Source organism: Cryptomeria japonica, chromosome 3, assembly GCF_030272615.1.
Source record: "Cryptomeria japonica chromosome 3, Sugi_1.0, whole genome shotgun sequence".
Taxonomy (NCBI): domain Eukaryota; kingdom Viridiplantae; phylum Streptophyta; class Pinopsida; order Cupressales; family Cupressaceae; genus Cryptomeria; species Cryptomeria japonica.
Window position 1 is genome coordinate 724,459,901 of NC_081407.1, and position 21,360 is coordinate 724,481,260.

Here is a 21,360-nt window from a genome sequence, read left to right on the forward strand (position 1 = left end):
GTCCTCCTTTGAACAAAAGGCCATCTTGCAGGGTGTAATCTGCATATTCACTATGAAAATGGTTTCCAAACTCTTTACAAACCTTGTAGGCAACAATGAAGTCTTCATCTTCTTCATACAAATCCTTGAAACTATCAACTCCAATGCTTTTGAGCTGCACTTATTGCACTATTAGTAACCTCCTACTCAGTGCATTTGCTACCTTATTGCATTGTCCTTTCTTGTGTTTAATGGTAAAGGTATATGACTTCAAATTTTCTACCCATTTAATATGCCTATGGTTTAACTTTTCTTGAGAATTAAGAAAGCTAAGAGCTTGATTATCAGTGTAAACCACAAATTCCTTAGGTAGAAAATAATTCCTCCATTTCCTAAGAGATTCGACAAGTGCATACAATTCCAAATCATATGAGGAATACCTTTTCTTTGCATCATTGAGCTTCTTGCTAAAAAAGGCAATCGATCTATTATCTTGGCTTAAAACTACTCCAACCGCTATGTTGCTTGCATCACATTCAATGGTGAAGAGCTTGTCAAAGCTTTGTAAGATGAGTACCAGTTGAGTAGCCACATTTTTGTTCAAGAGATCAAATCCTCTTTCTATTTCCTTTGTCCATACAAACTTGGTTCTCATACCTCCCTTGATTGTCTCAAGCATGGGTGCACATATTTCACTAAACCCTCTGATGAACTTTCTATAAAACTGAGCCAAGCCATGAAAAATTCTTACTTCACTTCTTGTCTTAGGTGTAGGCCAATTGATTATGGCTTCCACCCTAGAGGTATCCATCTTCAAATCACCTCTTGAGACTACAAACCCAAGATACACCAACTCTTGTTTCATAAACTCACATTTCTCCAAATTGATGGTTAGTTACTCATTACATAGTTTACTCAATACAAATTCTATATGCTTAAGATGTTCATATTTAAAATTGCTAAAAATTAAGATGTCATCTAAGTAAACAACATAAAATTTACCAATGTAGTCCTTGAGTAATGGGGTTTACCTAGCCTGCTCAACACTTGACCTAGTTGGTGTTGCTCAATTCCACCAACTCACTAGGCCTAGTTGCACTCTAGACCTCCAAGTCCTTCTCAATATCTTCTATGGCTTGATTCTTGACCTTAATAAGGTGTTTTCTTTAGGTGTTTTGGTTAGGAACCCTATCAATTCATTGTGCTTCTCAAGTGCTCAAATCTGGCCTCTTGGCTTCGACTTGCCAAAATGACCTCCAAATAATGCGAGATGATGTAGAGGTGTAGAGAGGTCTTCTAACATGTTTTTAGTGCATTTAGGGTCCACTAGTGGTCTACAACCTTGAGTTTTTTTAGCGATTTCAAAATCTTGCCTAGAAAAAGGGCTACAAGGAATTAGGCCTAATTAGGCCTCCAAATCCAGTTTTCTAGGGCTTGAGGGAAAAAAATTCAAAGGACCCCAACACAAGTTTGGTTTTTCTTCAATAATTCACCCATATCTAAAGGATTTTTGTGGTTTTAGGCCCTGGTCTGATTATACAATGTGTGAACCCAAAAATGAGGGTTTTGAGGGTTTATAAGGCCTTTAACTGGCAATGAATGAACAACTTTGGGTTTTGATGTCAAATGGATTTTTCAAGGCTTTTCCCTACATGGAAAAGTCTTTCCCAACTCCATGAACCCCTCCAAACTCTAAAATGGTGATTTGTCACACACCCCTACACTTAACACTCCATTTTCACCTTATTTTCTCTAACCGACTTGCTCCCGGACTCGCCTAGAATAAGGTGACAGTCACATCAAAGATCTTCTTCGGCACTTGAACCTACATATGTACACTATACAGAGGGTTTCCCATCATGTTCCAACAAGTTGTGATGGCAGCATGTGTGGGACTCATGGGGCAACCATATTTACAAGAAAATTCCTATTTACAAGCCAAAATTGGTTGTTTGCAAACTTGAACAAGAAAACACCAAAGAATAGCATTTACAAGACACTAAAATGAACCAAAAACTCAATAGCACATAAGAGTAACTCAATCCATTTCTGGATCAATGGATTCAATCCATATTCAATTGCCAAATGACTAAAATCAAAACAAAATGCTGCCAACAAGATTGAAAATGAGTAGTTTCAGTTGTTGAAATTACATCACACACTTCTCTAACCTTGGTAAACATGAAAGAGAGTGTATATATAGTTTTACCATGTTTGGAGTCCTCCTAGGGTGTTGGAAAATTCCTAACTCCATTGCTAATCGATTTCAGGACAAAAGTTGTCATGACAACTTTCCAAAGTTGTCATGACAACTTTTTTCAACTTTGCACTTTTGCACTTTTTGGTCTCTCCAACTTATAAGACCTATTCCAAATCATCATGAATGACTTTCTAACATGTCTAAGACCTATTTATCCCTTCCTAATTCCCTTTCCAATTTTTGACACTTTTGACCATCAAAAAGGTCAATTGGCTACTCAAAGTCACTATTTAGACAAAAATGCAAACCTAAGTAAAATGAACTCAACCTAGGCCTACATTGACACAAAATACTCACTCTTGGACCTTCGTAGAGTCCTTATTCACCACTAACTTGGCTAGTTTTAGTATAAGCCAAAATTGGGAAAGTTAAATTGCCTAAGTCCTAGGTGCTCCTGCACCATTCTCCTAAACAAAAGTGGATTATGTCACCTCTTTGGGAATCATATTCTATTCGATTGCAGGCTTTTGAAACTCTGCCTCCATCACCCATGTAGCTTCAGCATGATCCATACCCTTCCATTTGATTAGGTGCTCCCAATAGACTTGATGCCTAGTCTTCTTGGCGATCCTTGAACTCAACACCTTCTCGGCCTTTGGATTTGGTTTGGCTGGTAATTGAATGTTGTTTACATCTACTGAAACCTTTGAGTGACTACAATTTGAACCTTGAACTGATCTGTTGTATGCAACTAAGTCTTCTATATTGAAAACTAGTGACAAGCCTATGTCACTAGGTAGATCCTAATGAACACTAAGAGGGGGGGTGAATTAGTATACCAAAAAATATTGAACTCAAACACTTTATCAGTCTAGCACTAAACCAGTATAACAGTTTAACTAACAAAATGGTTAACACAAAAAAAAACCAAATAAAAAGTAAGGCATTCACCCACAAAAGCACAATCATCATAACATAAGATATTTTGACGTGGAAACCCAAATGGGAAAAACCATGGTGAGATGAAACTCACAAGTAACTATCTGCAAAATATTAACCAGACTAGTTAAGGTGATACAATGTTCTTTACCAGAACAGATCCTGTTAGGAATCTCAATCTCTGTTAGGAGATAAGTCTGATTAAAGGCTATGTGGTGAGAGGATTTTAGATCCACATATGTGAATCACCTTGTTAGAGGATTTACAAAGGCTTTTTTGGGCCTACCTAGTTAAGGGTTTCTAACTTGTCAAAGATGTGAGTAATCAACAAGTGAATGATCTAGCAAATAGAACAATGTGCTTGGTTAGATCCATGATTGCTCATTGCTAATGCATTTCAGCATTACTTTAGTTTTCACTAAATCCACACTCTGTTACAGCATACAGACTTGATCTTTTCTATTAAGATCGCACATACAAGAATTCATCAACCACCACAAACCCTAACAGCTACATACATACATACATACTAAAACCCTAGACATGATGTCCTTAAAAGGAATCTGATTTCATGTCAGTCCAATAGGATTACATTGCAAGTTCCTAGGTTCATTGTATCTAGACACATTTGGTAACACTGCACAAAATCATCGTCAAAGTGTTGGTGGATGGTAACTCATCACAGAGTATTACCGGTTTATACAACTTTACCATTTACTAGTTGGTAACTTAGAGTAATACCAGTTTAACTATTAAATAGATTACTAGTTCATAGAAATGAAGACTGGGAAAATGATAACTATCTCTTCTAGTTCCTTTTCTCTATTCCACTTGAGATCCTCAATCTACTTGAGGTCCTCATGCTGCTTGAGATCAGTAAACACTTTCTGCAAGACACCAATAGTCTAAAGACTATAACATAATAACGGTTTGAAACAAATACTGGTTGAGCATAACTCATACATACAAAAAGTGATCTCATAGCAAGTGTGTGTCCATTAGTGACAATCACAACATAATCATCACAAATGCCAACAGATCCACCTTGTAGGCATTTTCTCGATACTTGGCTAGTATAGCACATGGACCTATCCTCCTCATTTGTAAGTTGTTTGGAACTCCTTGTAGTATCCTTGCTTTGTTAAAGTGTACCATGACAAGATCTCCTACTTGAAATTAGAGGTTCTTCCTCTTTTCATCAACTTTTTGCTTGAGCTTGCTTGTTCTCTCCATCAATGCTTGTCTAACTGAATCATGGACTTCCTTCATTGATTGAGAAAATTCCTTTGCATATTTACTTCTTGCTGCTGCACTTCCTAAGTCTCTCAACTCCAAAATGCCTCTTGGGTGCATACCATAGACCACTTCAAAAGGACTCTTTCCAGTAGTCCTATTTATGGTGTCATTGTATGCATATTCACCTTGTGAGAGTACTTGATCCCATGCTTGACCATATTACTTAGTAAGGCACCTTAACAAGTTTCCTAAGCTCCTATTCACCACTTTGGTCTACCCATCTGTTTGAGGATGGTAGGCTGATCTAAAAGAGAGATTGGTGCCAAGCTTCTACCATAGTGTCTTCCAAAAATGACTCATAAACTTTGAGTCCCTATCTAAAACAATGCTCATGGGTAAGCCATGTACCCTCAGCACCTCTTTGAAGAACAATTGAGCAATTTGGCATGCATCATGAGTAGTCTTGCAAGGCACAAAGTGAGCCATTTTGCTAAATATGTCCACAATGACATAAATGATGTCATATCCCTACTTTGTCCTTGGTAAACCTACTACAAATTCCATGCTAATGCATTCCCAAGGTCTATTTGGTATGGGAAGAGGTTGGTACAAATCGACATTTGTAGAAGTACCCTTGGCCTTTTGACAAACTATGAAAGTCTCCACATATTTATTAACATCTTAATTCATCCTTGGCCAATAATAGTATCTTTTAACCAACTCTTGAGTCTTATTGACTCCAAAATGTCCACTAAGGCTTCCATTATGCTTCTCTTGAATAAGGTTTTCTCTCATTGAGCCTCTAGGCACACAAAGCTGCCCACCTTTGAACAATAGTCCATTTTTCAAAGTGAAATCATAATACTCACTATGGAAGTGATTTTGATATTTCTTACACACATTGTAGGCATTTGAAAATTCTTCATCCTCCGAGTACAAGTCTCTAAAATTGTCCACGCCTATGCTTGTCAATTGGATTTCTTGGATTGTCAAAAGTCTTCTACTTAATGTATCAGCTACCTGATTTAACTGCCCTTTCTTGTGCTTAATAGTTAATGTATAGGCCTACATATACTCCACCCATTTCATGTGTTTATGACTGAGTTTATCTTGTGAGTTTAGGAAACTCAAGGCTTGGTTGTTCGTGTAGACCACAAATTCTTTAGGGAGGAGATAGTGTCTCCACTTCCTCAATGCTTGCACTAAAGAATACAACTCAAGATCATATGAAGAGTATTTCTTCTTGGAATCACTTAGCTTCTCACTATGGAAAGCTACTAGTATTTCTTCTTGGCTTAGGATAGCACCTACTACAACATTGCTTGCATCACATTCTATAATGAAAAGTTTCTCAAAACTAGGCAACACTAGTACTAGTTGGGTAGCTATCTTCTCCTTTAAGGTTTCAAAATCTATTTTTTCTACTTCACCCCACTGAAACTTTGCCTTTACTCCACCTCTAATGGTGTCTAACATGGGCGCACATATAGCAATGAACTGCCTAATGAACTTCCTGTAGTACTGAGCTAGTCCATGGAAGCTTCTCACCTCTATTGTTGTCTTAGGAGTAGGCCAATTTACAATGGCTTCAAGCTTGCTTGGATCCATCTTGAGGTTTCCTTGAGACAACACAAACCCAAGGTAAACAAACTCCTCCTTGACAAACTCACACTTATCTAAATTCATGGTTAGCTTTTCATCATACAATCTTTGTAATACATCTTGAAAATGATTAATGTGATCTGCCCTATCTTTACTGAAAAAAGAGAATATCATCAAGATATACTACCCCAAATTTACCTATGAAGTCCTTCATCACCTCATTCACGAGTCTCATGAAGGTTCTTGGAGCATTGGATAGGCCAAATGGCATTACAAGCCACTCATAAATACCCTGCCTTCTATTCTAAGAATAGGGAACCTATATCTGATGGTGATCCTATTTATGGCTCTAGAATCAATACACAATCTCCAAGTACCACCTTTCTTTGGTGCTAACATGGTAGGGACAACACAAGGGCTAATACTCTTCCTAATTAGGCCTTGGTCTAAGAGCTCTTGGATTTTCTTGGCAATTTCAACGTTTTGTTGAGGAGTCATTTTGTAGGTTGCCTTATTAGGAAAGGATGCTCTAGGAATGAAGTCTATTTGATGGCTTATGGTTCTTTTAGGAGGTAAGGTGGATGGTTGTCCCTCACTTACTATGCCTTTTAATTTCTTTAGAAAATCTTGCACCCCTAATGGAAAATCTTGCTTTTCTTTCTTGTCTTCTTCTTTGGCTTCATCACAAGTGCAAACCCTATACCTTCACCTTTCTCAAGTGTCTTTAATAACTATTTTTCACTCACCAAAAGAACATAAGGACCTACTAACCTTTTCTCACCTTCCTCAAGGATAGACTGAATCTTGAATGTGACTCCATCTTTCTTGAATTAGTATGCATTCTTGGCTCCATCATGGATATCTTGTCTATCAAATTGCCATGGTCTTCCTAATAGGATATGTCATGCATACATGTGTAAGACATCACACAACACCTTGTACCCATGCTTTCTCATTAACAAGAACATGTTGACCTTTGTTCAACCAAGTAACTCAATAAGGATTGTTGTGAGGTATCCTTTGCAATTTGAGTTTTCTCACTACCTCCTTTGATAGAATGTAGTATGTAGACTCTGAATCAATGATCACTTTGCACACTTTATACAAAATCTTGCATTTGATCCTAAATAAGGACTTTCTTTGTCTTGGCTCTTCTCTGGCTGGTTCTTTGATCAATGTTTTCCTTATCATCAAGTTGTCACCTACCTCTGACTCTAAGGCAACTTCTATAGTCTTTCTTCTTGGAGATAACTCACTCTTCTTTCACCACCATGTGATGATGATCCCTTCTCTGGACACCTATATGCTAGATGACCAAGTTGGTTACAATGGTAACACTTCATTGTTGCAAAGTATGAGGAACCTCTACCTTGTCCACCAGATCTTCCTTTGGATCCACTATTTGATCCCCTTCCTCTATTGAATCCTCATCTACTACTGCCACTATCTTGATGCTCAGTGAGTTTAGACTCTCCTTTTGTTCTTTGTTCATAACTTCTTCCTCCAAAGCCTCCCCTATGGCCTCTATTTCCTTTTCCTTTACCTCTGCACCTATTTCTACTTGAGTCATGTTTTCTTTTCAGTTTTACCTCCACCTTAAGGGCAAGTTGAAAGGTTTGACAGACTATTTTTGGGCTCATTAAACTTATTTCTTCTTGGATGTTTCACCATAGACCATTTACGTATCTAGCTACCTTGAGACTCTCCTCTTCCACCACATGAGATATTAGGATTAGTTTTTGAAACTCCTCTGTGTAGCTACTAACATCAAGATCTTTTTGTCTTAGGTAGTGTCTCTTCCTATGAATCTACAATTCACAGTCATCAGGGGGATAGACTTCTTTGATTTTGACTAACATCCCTTTCCAAGAAGAGATGGGTGCTTTGCCCATTTTCTTCCTCTCATCTTGTACAAATTTCCACCATGTGAGGGAAAATCCTCTCATCTTGGACTTGGCTACCTTGATTCTATGCACTTCAGTTATGCCTTCACATTCAAAGTGGTTCTCCATACCTTCTATCCATTCTCGGACCACTTCTACCTCCATCTTACTAGTGAACAATGGTAATCCTTCTAGTGATTTGCCACTCAAGGCCTTCAGTTCCTTCAAGAAAGGCTCTTGCCCTAGGATAGGATCAATTTCATGTATCTTGTCTATCTTTGACACTTCTTTACCCTTTCCTTCTGCTCCTTCCACCTTTACCAACACTTCATCAACCTTGGTTTCAATTGCACCAAGCTTACTCTCCAATTCAATCAATTTCTCTTTCAGGAGTCTATTCTCCTCCTCCTAATCATCCACTTTCTTGGCCAACTCTACATTGGTCACATTGTTTTTGTCTCTTACAGATTCCACTAAGGACATCAACTCTTCTAGCCCAAATCTTATAGGCTCTGATACCAATTTGATGGGGTTTACCTAGCCTACACAACACTCCACCTAGTTGGTGTTGCTCAATTCCACCAATTGACTAGACCTAGCTGCACTCTATACCTCCAAGTCCTTCTCAATATCTTCTAGGGCTTGATTCTTGACCTTACTAAGGTGTTTTCTTCAGGTGTTTTGGTTAGGAACCCTATCAATTCACTATGCTTCTCAGGTGCTCAATTCTCGCCTCTTGGCTTCAACTTGCCAAAATGACCTCAAACTATTGTGATATGATTTAGAGGTGTAGAGAGGTCTTCTAAAATGTTTTTAGTGCATTTGGGGTCCATTAGTGGTTTGAAACCTTGAGGTTTTTTAGCGATTTCAAAATCTTGCCTAAAAACAGGGCTACAAGGAATTAGGCCTAATTAGGCCTCCAAATCTGATTTTCTAGGGCTTGAGGGAAAATGATTGAAAGGAAGCCCACACAATTTTTATTTTTCTTCAATAATTCACCCATCCCTAAATGATTTTTTGGGTTTTAGGCCCTGGTCTGACCATACAATGTGTGAACCCCAAAATGAGGGTTTTGAGGGTTTATAAGGCCTTTTACTGGCAGTGAATGAACAACTTGAGGTTTTGATGGAAAATGGATTTTTCAAGTATTTTCCCTGCATGGAGAAGTCTTCCCCAACTCCATGAACCCCTCCAAACTCTAAAATGGTGATTTGGCACACACCCTTGCACTTAACACTCCATTTTAACCTTATTTCCTCTAACTGGGTTGCTCTTAGACTCGCCTAGAATAAGGTGACAGTCACATCAAAGCTCTTCTCCAGAACTTGAACCTACATATTTCCAATATATAGAGTTTTTCCCTTCATGTTCCAACAAGTTGTAACGGTGGCATGTGTGGGACTCATGGGGCAACCATATTTACAAGAAAATTGCTACTTACAAGCCAAAACTAGTTGTTTGCAAACTTGAACAAGAAAAGACCAAAGAACAGTATTTACAAGACTCTAAAATGAATGAAAACCTCATTAACGCATAGGATTAACTCAATCCAATTCTAGATCAATGGATGCAATCCATATTCAATTTCCAAATGAGTAAAATCAAAACAAAATGTTGCCAACAAGACTTAAAATGAGCAGTTTTAGTTGTTGAACTTACATAATAGACTTCTCTAACCTTGGTAAACATGAAAGAGAGGGTATATATAGATTTACCATGTGTGGAGTCCACCTATGGTGTTGGACAATCCCTAGCTCCATCACTAACCAATTTCAGGACAAAAGTTGTCATGATAACTTTTTTTAACTTTGCACTTTTACACTTTTTGGTCTCTCCAACCTATAAGACCTATTCCAAATCATCATGAATGACTTTTCTACCATTTCTAAGACCTATTTATCCCTCCCTAATGCCTATGCTGAGTTTTGACACTTTTGACCATCAAAAAGGTCAATTGGCTACTCAAACTCACTATTTACACAAAAATGCAAACCTAGGTAAAATGAACTTAACCTAGGCCTACATTGACACAAAATACTCACTCTTGGATCCTCCTGGAGTCCTTATTCACTACTGACTTGGCTAGGGTCAGTACAAGCCAAATTTGGGAAAGTTAAATTTCCTAAGTCCTAGGTGCTCCTGCAACATTGAGTTCTTCATTCATGAGTCTCATGAATGTGCTAGGAGCATTTATGAGTCCAAATGGCATAACAAGCCATTCATAGAGTCCTTATGTGGTTTTGAAGGATGTCTTCCATTCATCACCCTCCTTTATTCTAATTTGGTGGTAACCACTCTTGAGATCTATCTTGGTGAAGTATTTAGTACCTCTCAAACAATCCATCAAGTCTTCAATTCTTGTGATGGGAAATCTATACTTGATAGTAATCCGATTTATTTATCTAGAGTCAGTGAAAATTCTCCAAGTACCTCCCTTCTTTGCAACTAAAATGGTGGGTACTATACATGGGTTGATGCTTATTCTAATTAGTTTGTTGTCTATGAGTTCTTGTATTTGCTTGGCTATCTCCTTGTTATGATTCAGTGTCATTTTATAAGCTACCTTATTGGGCAATGAAGATCTGGGTATGAAGTTAATTTGGTGACTTATGGCATGTCGAGGAGGCAATTTAGCTTATGTTACATCACTAATGATGTCCTTAAACTAATTTAGTACCTACTACAGTTCTTTAGGAGTGCACACCTTCTTCTCTTTGTTGTCTCCTTTTGGCTTTACAACAATGGAAAACCCCAATCCTTCTCCCTCCTTGAGTGTGTCGATGAACTCTTTCTCACCAACTAGAAGCACATTAGAACCTTTGGGTCTGCCCTCTACTTGGTCTCCTAAGGACTCTATTTCGTAGGTGGTTCCATCCTTTTGGAAGGTATAAGCATTCTTCTCTCCATGGTGTATTGCTTTTCTATCAAACTACCATGGCCTACCTAAGAGTAGATGGGAAGCATCCATGGGCAAGATATCACACAAGATTCTATCCTTGTAGCCTCCTATAGTGAACTCTACCCAATTTTGTTCATTCACAAGAACATGTTGCCCCTTGTTGAGCTATGTGACTCTATAGGGATCACTATGTGGTATTCTTGGCAAATTGAGCTTACTCACCACTTCCTCTGACACTATGTTGTATGTGGATCTTGAATCCACTGCCACTCTACATACCTTTCCCATGATCTTACATTTTATTTTGAACAAGGATGTCCTTTGGCTAGGTTCCTCCTTAACTGGTTCTTTAATCAAGACTCTTCTTATCATGAGGTTCTCTCCAACCTCTGAATCTAAACTCACTTTTTGATGATTTCATATTTGTTGCATCCTCTTGAGCATAATTTACTCTCCTCCAACATCCTTGGGATGAAGAAGACTTCTTAGGGAATCTATAGGTTGGGTATCCAAATTGATGGCAATTATAACACTTCATGGTCACAAAATAGGATCCTCTTCCTGATCCACTAGATCTTCCTCTACTAGAGTTGCTAGATCCCCTTCCTCTATAGTTGTTCTTGCTATTGGAATCCCCACTTTTCTCAACCAACTTGGATTCTCCTTGGGATCTTTGTTCTACACTTATTCCACTAAAGCTACCTCTGTGACCTCTACCATCTCTTCCCCTACCTCTGCCTTTGTTTCATTGTTCTTGTTTCTTCTTGCTCTTTTCCTCAACTTTTAGTGCCAATTGTTAGCACTTATTCATGGTATTACAGTATAACAAACTTAATTCATCTTGAATATTCCATCTCAAGTCATTCAAGTATCTCACTACCTTGATGCTCTCATCCTCTACCACCTTGGATCTCAGACACAACTTCTAAAATTCCTCAGTGTAGCTACTCACATCTAAGTCTCTTTGTCTCAAATTTTGTCTCCTCTCTTGCAACTGGATCTCATAATCTTCAAGGATGTGTGCTTCTTTCACCTTGGCCAAAATGCCCTTCCAAGTAGCTATGGGGTTCTTACCCTCTTTTTGCCTCTCTTCTTGGATAAATTTCCCCCAAGTCAATGCTTCTCCTCTCAATCTAGACTTGGTCACCTTCACCTTTTATGCCTCATTGATTCCATCATATTTAAAGTGATTCTCCAATCCCTCTATCCATTCCAGGACTACCTTAGGCTCCATTTTTCCACCAAAAAGTGGCACTCCTTCCAGGGATTTTCCTCCTAAGGCTTTGATTTCTTTGAGGAAAGTTTCTTTAGATAGAATAGGGTTTGGTTCAGGTGTCCTATCCTCTTCTAGAACTTCTTTACCCTTCCCTTCATTGACCTTAATTCAATTGCATCTAGTTTTCTCTCTAGTTGTAATAATATTTCTCTGAGGAGCCTATTTTCTTCCTCTTGATCTCCTATCTTCTTGGCTAACTCTGCATTGGTCACCATCCTTAGACTATTCTCTCCTACTGATTTAGTGTTTGTCATGTACTGGCTTCTTCCCAAATCTTGGAAGCTCTGATACCACTATGATGGGGAGGTATACTCAAAGAGAGTCAATCCTTTAACAAAGGGTAGTCAAGTGTTGTGCTAGTGGGCTCCCTTCATTTTTATCTGATCTATAAATCAAATTAGACATTTCAACTCTCTAGGAGTTCTCCCAATCAGGATGTTCTCACTGGTTGCTCAGGCATGGTTGAGATTCACAGGGGTAAATGCAACCTTACACTCTCATACTCTTAACAAAAGCTTACAGAGGTTGTGGTAGGTGTTCATGAGGTTTTGAAAGGTCAATCAACTATTTTTGAGTTTGGATTTGATCCATTTCCCCATCGCTCCTTTCTTTCCCTATTTTCTAGGCCTAGAAGCTCTAGAGCCCCAATTAGCCCTACCTAACTGGTTTTTTGTGGATTTGTTCACAAAATCCCCAAAGATCCACACAAAATCTTTGGTGATATGAGTACCCTTTTGGAACTACTTCAATATTTATGAAATGAGAAATCTGAGTCTGACTATACAGGTACGGAACCCGATAATATCTTGTTTTAAGGGGTTTTAGGCTCTCTTTGGTCTTCTTTCAAGGGTTTGGTGTCTTCCTTGATCTTCCACACCTCAAAAATCTCACATATACCCTACCACACCCCACTTGTTCATGCCAAATACTCTACAACTCCAACCCTTCTCATCCCTGCAAGCACCTGCATAATTTCATTCATTTCCTAATCGGGCTATGACTGAGCTCACCTATGAAATGATGCTAATTGGCCTTCCAATGACCTCCAAATTAAAATAAAGACTATGTACACTATAAAAAGGCTCCATGGCTTGAGTCCCAAGGGTTATTGAGAAGAACTTGAAGGACTTCAAGCTGGAACCATGTTTGGGCCTCTCAAACCCTTAATCAGGCCGAGAGCTTACCAAATTAAGAACTCAATTCAAACCTGCAAAAAAACTAACCAAAATGATTCCTAAGCACTACAAGAACATGTACAAAACAATTATCAAATAATAGAAATGAAATCAATCCATGAAGTATGGACTACTGCTCTAATTCCTCGAAAACACAAGGTAAAAACTCAAAAATGGTCTCCAAATTGAATTCAAATCTGCTCCAAGTGTTCATGAACCTCATTACATTCATGCTCAGGGAATTTATATGTTATTTATGACCTAACTAACCCTTTTCTCAAATTTGCAAAAAGTTGCTCAACGTTGCAAAAAGTTGTCAAGCAACTTTGACAACTTTTGCCAAAAAGTGCATTTTTGCATTACATTCTTTGTTTCCTTCTCCAAACAATCTAGGATGACTAAAAACCACTAATTTAACATGTCCCAATACCAAAAAAGGCTATACAAGACATTTTACATCAAAATGCATGATTATGCCATTTTGGGCTTACAAGACAAAATTGAGCAAATACATGGTCCTATGGACATCCAACATACCAAAGCATAATACCAAGATATGAGGACCTATGAGAAGAATCTTATTAAAAATCCAAAACCAAGCTATGAAAAAACACACCAAAATGAAGAAATTGCTCTCAGAACTAGGTGCTCCTACACCAGACTAAATCGTCTTCTGAATCCAATTCGATCACCAATGATCAATCAATTCCTCTACCTGAATGATATTACAATATTCAAACATTACATTACTTGATCATGACCTTTCCAATAACCATGATACTTACCAAAGAGTTTCTACCTCTTATTTATACAAATCATAAGGCCTTAGGTCGGCCACCTAAAGATATTACAATAAGATCATTACATAATTCCATTTACAATTATATGCCATGTCAGCTTAAGATCAAAACAATAATAACAAATCTATAAATCATCTTGAACCATCCCGGTAATGTGTAGAGTATACATTAGCATGATACCAGTCCATAACTTAGATAGGTACCAAACCTATTCTAGGTCCCCCATGCTAAAGCAATGTCTTCAAGAAGTTGAAACATGATCAAAGAACATATTTAGCATCCTAAAATCCATGAAGAAGATGCACCAACACTAATTATGCATCCTGTCACAATTCCTCAATGAAAGCTCTATCAGTAAAGCCTTAAACTAGTGTCTCTAAGGGTTCACTAGAGTGTATGATAGCATCTGATTACCAAGCCAATACCAACTGACCAAAATCATAGAGCATCTTTACTTATCCAAACATGATGGAAGTGTTCAACAGATAGTCTCTTCTGCCGGTAACACTAGATCTTCTACCGGTAACGAAAACTTGTCTGTTGGTAACTAACCACAATAGCTAGTATTGACATCAATGACAAAACATCAATGCAACACATAATCAATTCATCCATAATGCTAACAATCTCCCCCTTTGGCATTGATGACAATACTAGATTTGAAAAACATCTATGTACCAAGAAATGCCAAACAAGTCTCCCCCTGTGGAAGACAACTAACAATCAATAGCTCTCCCCCTATGAATGATATCTTTGTAAGGTTCTGAATGATTTTTCACATTACTATCACTCCCCCTTTGACATCAAGGCCAGAAATCTGAAAAAAATATCAAATCAATGATATAAACCTCTGAGTCTCAAAGTTGACTACTCCCCCTAAGTAGTAGCACCACTTATCAGTGTCGCAATGAATAATGTCTCTGATAATACATCTCGAACTAATGACAAACTTTATCAACCAAGTCTTTTTCAGAGGGGCAGAAACCCCTAGCCTATTTCTAAATTAACCAAATGATTCCTTAGACAACGTTTTAGTGAATATGTTTGCAATCTGTTCTTTAGTGTTCAGATAAGCCAATTTGACTTCCTTTGCTTCAACCTTGTCCTTCAGAAAGTTATACTTTATTGAAATATGTTTAGTCTTATAGTGAAATATCAGATTCTTGGACATGTCAATAGCTATAGAGTTATCACAGTAGATAACTACCAGTTCACTACAATTTACCCTGGTATCCTTCAACATTTGCTTCATCCACAAGACTTGAGTGCAATTAGTTGTTGTTGCAACATACTCAACTTCTACAATAGATAAAGAAATGCATGACTATTTTTTGCTGATCCATGAAACCAGTTTCTTTCCAAGAAAAAAACCTCCACCATAAGTTTTTTTCTTGCCATCAATATTACCTACCCAATCTGAGTCAGCATATGCACATAAAATGGAATCATCATTTCTGGAATACCATAAACCATGTTATATTGTTCCTTGCAAATACCGGAATATCCTCTTTACTGCACATTCATGATTTTATTTAGGATTACTTTGATATATTGAAAGAATACTTACTCCATTCACAATATCAGGTCTAGTCTGAGTTAGATACAATAGATCACCAATCATAGACTTATAAATTGTCGGATTTACCAGTGTAGAAATATCCTTGATAGATAATTTCTCATTTGTAGCCATAGGAGTACTTGCCAGTTTGGAATTCTCCATACTAAACTTTTTCAACAATTCCCTTAGATACTTTGTTTGATAGATAAAAATCCCTTTGTCAGTTTGAGTAATCTGCAAACCTAACAAAAATTTCATCTCACCAATCATGGACATTTCAAGTCCATTTTTCATGTTGTTAGCAAATTCCATGCATAGTTTATCTTCTCCTCCAAAAATGATATCATCAATAAAACTTCAATAATCAGAATATCATTATCAATGATCTTATAATATAGATTACTATTAGTACTGGCTTTAGTAAAACCAAGCTTCAAAAGATATTTATCCAACCTTGCATACCAAGCTCTAGGAGCCTGTTTCAATCCATATAAAGCTTTCTTCAATCTGCAAACCATATCTTTGTCATTTGTCAATGAAAATCCATCAAGTTGTTCAATGTAAACTTGTTCCTCAAGCTCACCATTCAAAAATGCACATTTGACATCCATTTGATAAACCTTATAGTTTTTATAAGTTGCATAAGCAAGAAATAGTCTAACAAATTCAATTCTAGCTACAGGTGCAAATGTCCCACCATAATCAAATCATTCCATTTAAGAATATCCTTACAAATCAATCTAGCCTTGTTCCTTATAACTTTATCATCCTCATTTAGTTTATTTCTAATAACCCATTAGTTCCAATAACATTCTTATTTTTAGGCCGAGAAACTAAAGACCAAGTTTCATTCTTCTTTATTTGATCTAATTCATCTTCCATAGCCTTTAAGCAATGTATATCCTTACAAGATTCAATAACAGTTGCTGGTTCAACTTGAGAAATAGGACATACCTCTTCATTTGCTAGTTTTCTTCTTGTCATAACTCCCTTGTTTCTATCTCCAATAGTTTCATCTTCGGAATGATTTAATCTTACATACTTTGGTGTCTTTTGAACTTCAGGTTCACTACTCTGATCATCAATTATAGTTGAATTTTTTGATTGTGTCGGTGTAACCATCTCAGCTTCCTGTAATGATTGAGGCATTGTTAGTTCAATTATGATCATTTCCACTGTTAGTTCCCTATCATAGGATATAGAATGATTTATGTATTGTTCATCCACTTTCACATTAGCACTCTCCACAATTTTCTACAATATTTTGTTATAACATCTATATGCTTTGATCTGAATTGAATAACCAAAAAATATATGTTCATCGTATCTAGGATCAAGCTTTCCAATTGAATCATCTCTTTTGATATAACATTTACTTCCAAAAATTTTGAAATACTTAACAGTAGGTGTATGTCCAAACCATAGTTCATAAAGGGTCTTACCAATTTCACCTTTGATGTGAACTCTATTGAATGTGTAGATTGTTGTACTAACTGATTCTCTCCAGTAGATATGAGGCAATTTGGCTTCCATAATCATAGATCTAGCTGCATCCAAAATTGTTCTATTCTTTCTTTCAACTACTCCATTTTGCTGAGGAGTCCTAGGTGCAGATAGTTATCTCCTAATTCCATTTATCTCACAATAACTATTAAATTCATGAGAAATGAATTCACCGCCATGATCTAATCTTAGACATTTGATTTTCAATCCAGTTTCTATTTGAACCTTCGCTTTAAAGATCTTGAATTTATCAAAAGCTTCAGACTTCTCCCTTAGAAAAGTCACCCACATTATTCTTGAATAGTCATCAATAATCAACATGAAATACCTATCACCTTGAAAGCTTCTAGTCCTTACTGGACCACATAAATCAGTGTGAATCAAATCAAGTACATCACTAGATTTATCATATATGCTCTTAAAATAACTTTTGACTTGTTTATCCAATTGACATTCCTTACATACCAAATTATGAGGCTTCATAATCTTAGGTATATCTCTAACTGCCTTAGTTGAACTGATCCTAACAATACAATCAAAATTAACATGACACAACCTCTTATGCCATAGCCAACTCTCATCAATATGAGCAATCAAACATGTCTTATTACCAGTGTTCAAGTGAAATATATTACTTCCTATCTGAATATTGGTTGCAATCTCCAAACCGGTTTTTTTAATGATTTTGCATTTTCTATCTTTAAACTAAAGTTGAAAACCCTTATCAACTAATTGACCAACACTCAAAAGATTATCCCTTAAACCTTCTACATAATAGACATTGTCAGTGTTATGCTTTCCATCCAAATAAATAATACCTCTACCTTTGATCATACATGCCTTGTCATCTCCAAATATTACTTCACTGCCATTGTATTCTTGCAAGGATAGAAATTTCCCTTTATCTCCAATCATATGATGTGAGCATCCACTATCAATTACCCATTCATCCTTATCTTCAAATTTTTCTTCCTGGGCTTTTTCTTCATTCTTGATAGACAATTCTAGTTCATCTTCCTTCAAAGCATAGAACACCCATTCCTTTCCATTAGTAGAGTCTTTTGTCAGTTCATCTCCAAAGTCATTAGTTACTCCTTCCTCGTCTACTATGTACCATTGTTTACTTTTCTTGAAACTATATCTATTTGGGTTAGGCTTAAAAGATTTCTTAACTCTTTCCTCAAACCTTGCATTCCTTTTAGGATATCTAAATGCAAAATGACCAATCTTATTACATGAAAAACATTTAAAAGGTACTTTTCCTTCATACTTACTTCTAGTTGGTCCTTTAGGTACTCTTCTAGAAAATAAGGCTTCAAGTTGCTCAAGTTCTTCATCTTTTGTCCTCATGTCTTCCAATTATTTTTCATATAAGGCTTTCCAGTCACTTTTGCCAGTGGATATTGATGACTATGCATGAAAAATAGGTTTAGACTTGATAGCTCCAGAAGAACCAAATTCTTCAAGCTCAAAAGGAGATAATTTTCCAATCAGAATGTCTCTATTAACTAAGGTGTTTGCCATTGTTATTAACTCATTAATAGTAGTTTCCTTCATTTTGTAAGCTACTGGAAGGGCTCTCAAGACTTTGGAAACTATTTCATCTTCACCTAGAAATCCATAACATTGAATTCCCATAACAATCTCATTTACTCTTTCCATTAATACAACAATTCTTTCATTATCTTCCATTTTCAAGTTTTCATATCTTACCTAATAACCATCAAGTTTAGTAATTTTGACAGTAGGATCACTTTCATTCAGAGTTTTTCAGTTTTTCCCACATAACCTTAGCTGATGATTTATCAGTCAATCCCATAATCTACTGATCAGTAAGTGCACACAAGAGGGCTTCTCTAGCTTTGCAATCATTTTCAATATTCTTATCCAGTTCTGTAGGAGCAGGATTGCTAGATGCCAGATCATAAGGTGTGTATCCATTCTCAGTGATTTCCCAAATATCCTTTCCAAGACATATAAGATGAGTCTCCATTCAAATTTTCCATATCCCATAATTTGTTTCATCAGGCTTAGGGATTTCTCTTCTGAAAATAGTTGCTGGTGGATTACAAGTGTTAGTTTCCATAGGATCTGCCTCAAGCAGTTAAGATCTGATACCAATTGTTAGGATAACTAGTGAACAACTTAGAGGGGGGTGAATCAGCTATTAACATATTATAACTTTTAATCCACAATACAAGGTCTTAAACAAAACAAGTACTGGTAAAATATATACAAATGTCGATAGGAACATATACTGGTAAACAATACAACTTAATAATTAACCAAATAATCAATGCAAAGAAACCATACCACATAACACCATGATTTGTATGTGGAAAACCTGGAAAGGGAAAAACTACGGTGGGAAGCTTACCCACAATTAGATGATACTTCTATAGAAAGTATGTGTAACAAGAGGGGCCTGCACTTGCAGGAAGGCACACTTCCTAGAGCGTACTACTCATTACAAAAGAGTCTCACTAACTATAGAGAGGATACAACCATCTCAAGATAAATGGACAACAATCCAATAGAGTGAATTGCTAGAAATAGCATCTACCATGCCTGATTACAGTCCTGGTTAAGCTCAGTGTCGAAGGACTAAATCCTCTTCTGAATCCAATTCAATCCCCAATGATCGATCAACTCCTTTGCCTAAATGATATTACAATATTCACACATTACATTCCTTGATCATGTCCTTTCCACTAACCATGATACTTTACAAAGATTTTCTACCTCTTATTTATACAAACCGTAAGGCCTAAACCGATTAGGTCGGCCACCTAAAGATATTACAATAAGATCATTACATAATTTTATTTATTGTATAAACCTAAAAATACTGCATCACACATAGAAAGCATTACATTGCACATGCATCACATAGTACTTATAAGCATCACCATACATATTCTCATTTTCATAACATCATGTAAATACTACATCATCATATAAAAAGTATGCATCCATCATCTAGAATCCACAAACATATAGAAACTAAAGCATACATCATGAAAGTAACTACACAACATAATCATATATCAAATAGAATGTATCCATCATCTCATAGGTCATGTAGAGAGAATAGGATCATCAAAAAGATTAATTTCCAAGGTACAATGATATCACAAAAATATATGAGATACATCACACATATACATCACAAGAATCGTCAATATATCATCACAAATTGTGTTTACATGAATGGATCGATGTCCCACATTAGTGTGACCACTAGGATGTAGAGTAGAACTCTATCCTGATGCGACAGGTATAGTAGCAATAGTTGATACCCCTGTACCTAAGTCCCCACTAGGGGGATCTCTCTAAAGTGGCCCTGTCACCCCTCGACTCTCCAACTAGCTATGTCCCAATCTTCTACTTAGCTGTAAAAATCCTAGAGCCCTCTGATCATCAAGAATAGTAGTAAAGTATAAGGTCCTATAATACTCGACCTCTCGGATCACCTAGCACATCATCTTTAGAGCAGTCTTCCCTAAACTAGACTCTCCTCACAATTATACCTGTGCCTTGGCTTGCCGATACTTATCCTTAGCTGCATCTCTCTCAACCATGAGGGAAGCCATCCAAACCTCTAGTTGGGCCATATGAGAATCCCTCTCTACTAGGTGACTCTCTAGTTGCTGAAACTGAGCCTGTAAGTTCATAATCTGAGCCTATTGCTGATGAGATGACATCCTAATGAGGATCCATCTATGTGCCTCTACCTATGGCTGCTCAACCTATGATACTGTCATAGGTACCTACTCAACCTGTCTAATCTCCTGCTCTAGGACTTGATGCCCCTAATCCATTAGGCCTGATCTCCTCCATCTGACCACTCGGGTAATCCAATCCATATATAAATCTCTAGCCAATCTAGAACTATGGGCTCCTGGTGTGCCTTCCCCTACCACTGCCACTGCTCAACCATCTCACCCATCATCATATCCGACACCATGACCTCATGTATCTCCTCCATATCCATCTCTATCATCCCCTCCATCTCCACTATCATCTCCACCTCCACCTCCTCTCCCCTCACCATCCCTCGATCATCTAGGAGCTCTTCATTGTAGTGTCTCATCACCCTCATCTAAAAGTGGCTTTGGCTCATCCAGACATGTTAGCCTTAGAAACTTCTGTATAGTACAATATATAACATACTCATTTGTCATCCCACTATCTATCACACTTGGAACATAATCCCAATCCAGTGGCTGCAACGATCGATACTCTGCACATGCTTGGTCATATGAAATAGGGGGCCCTCAAGTAGCCACATCCAGTCTCCTGTGAGCATA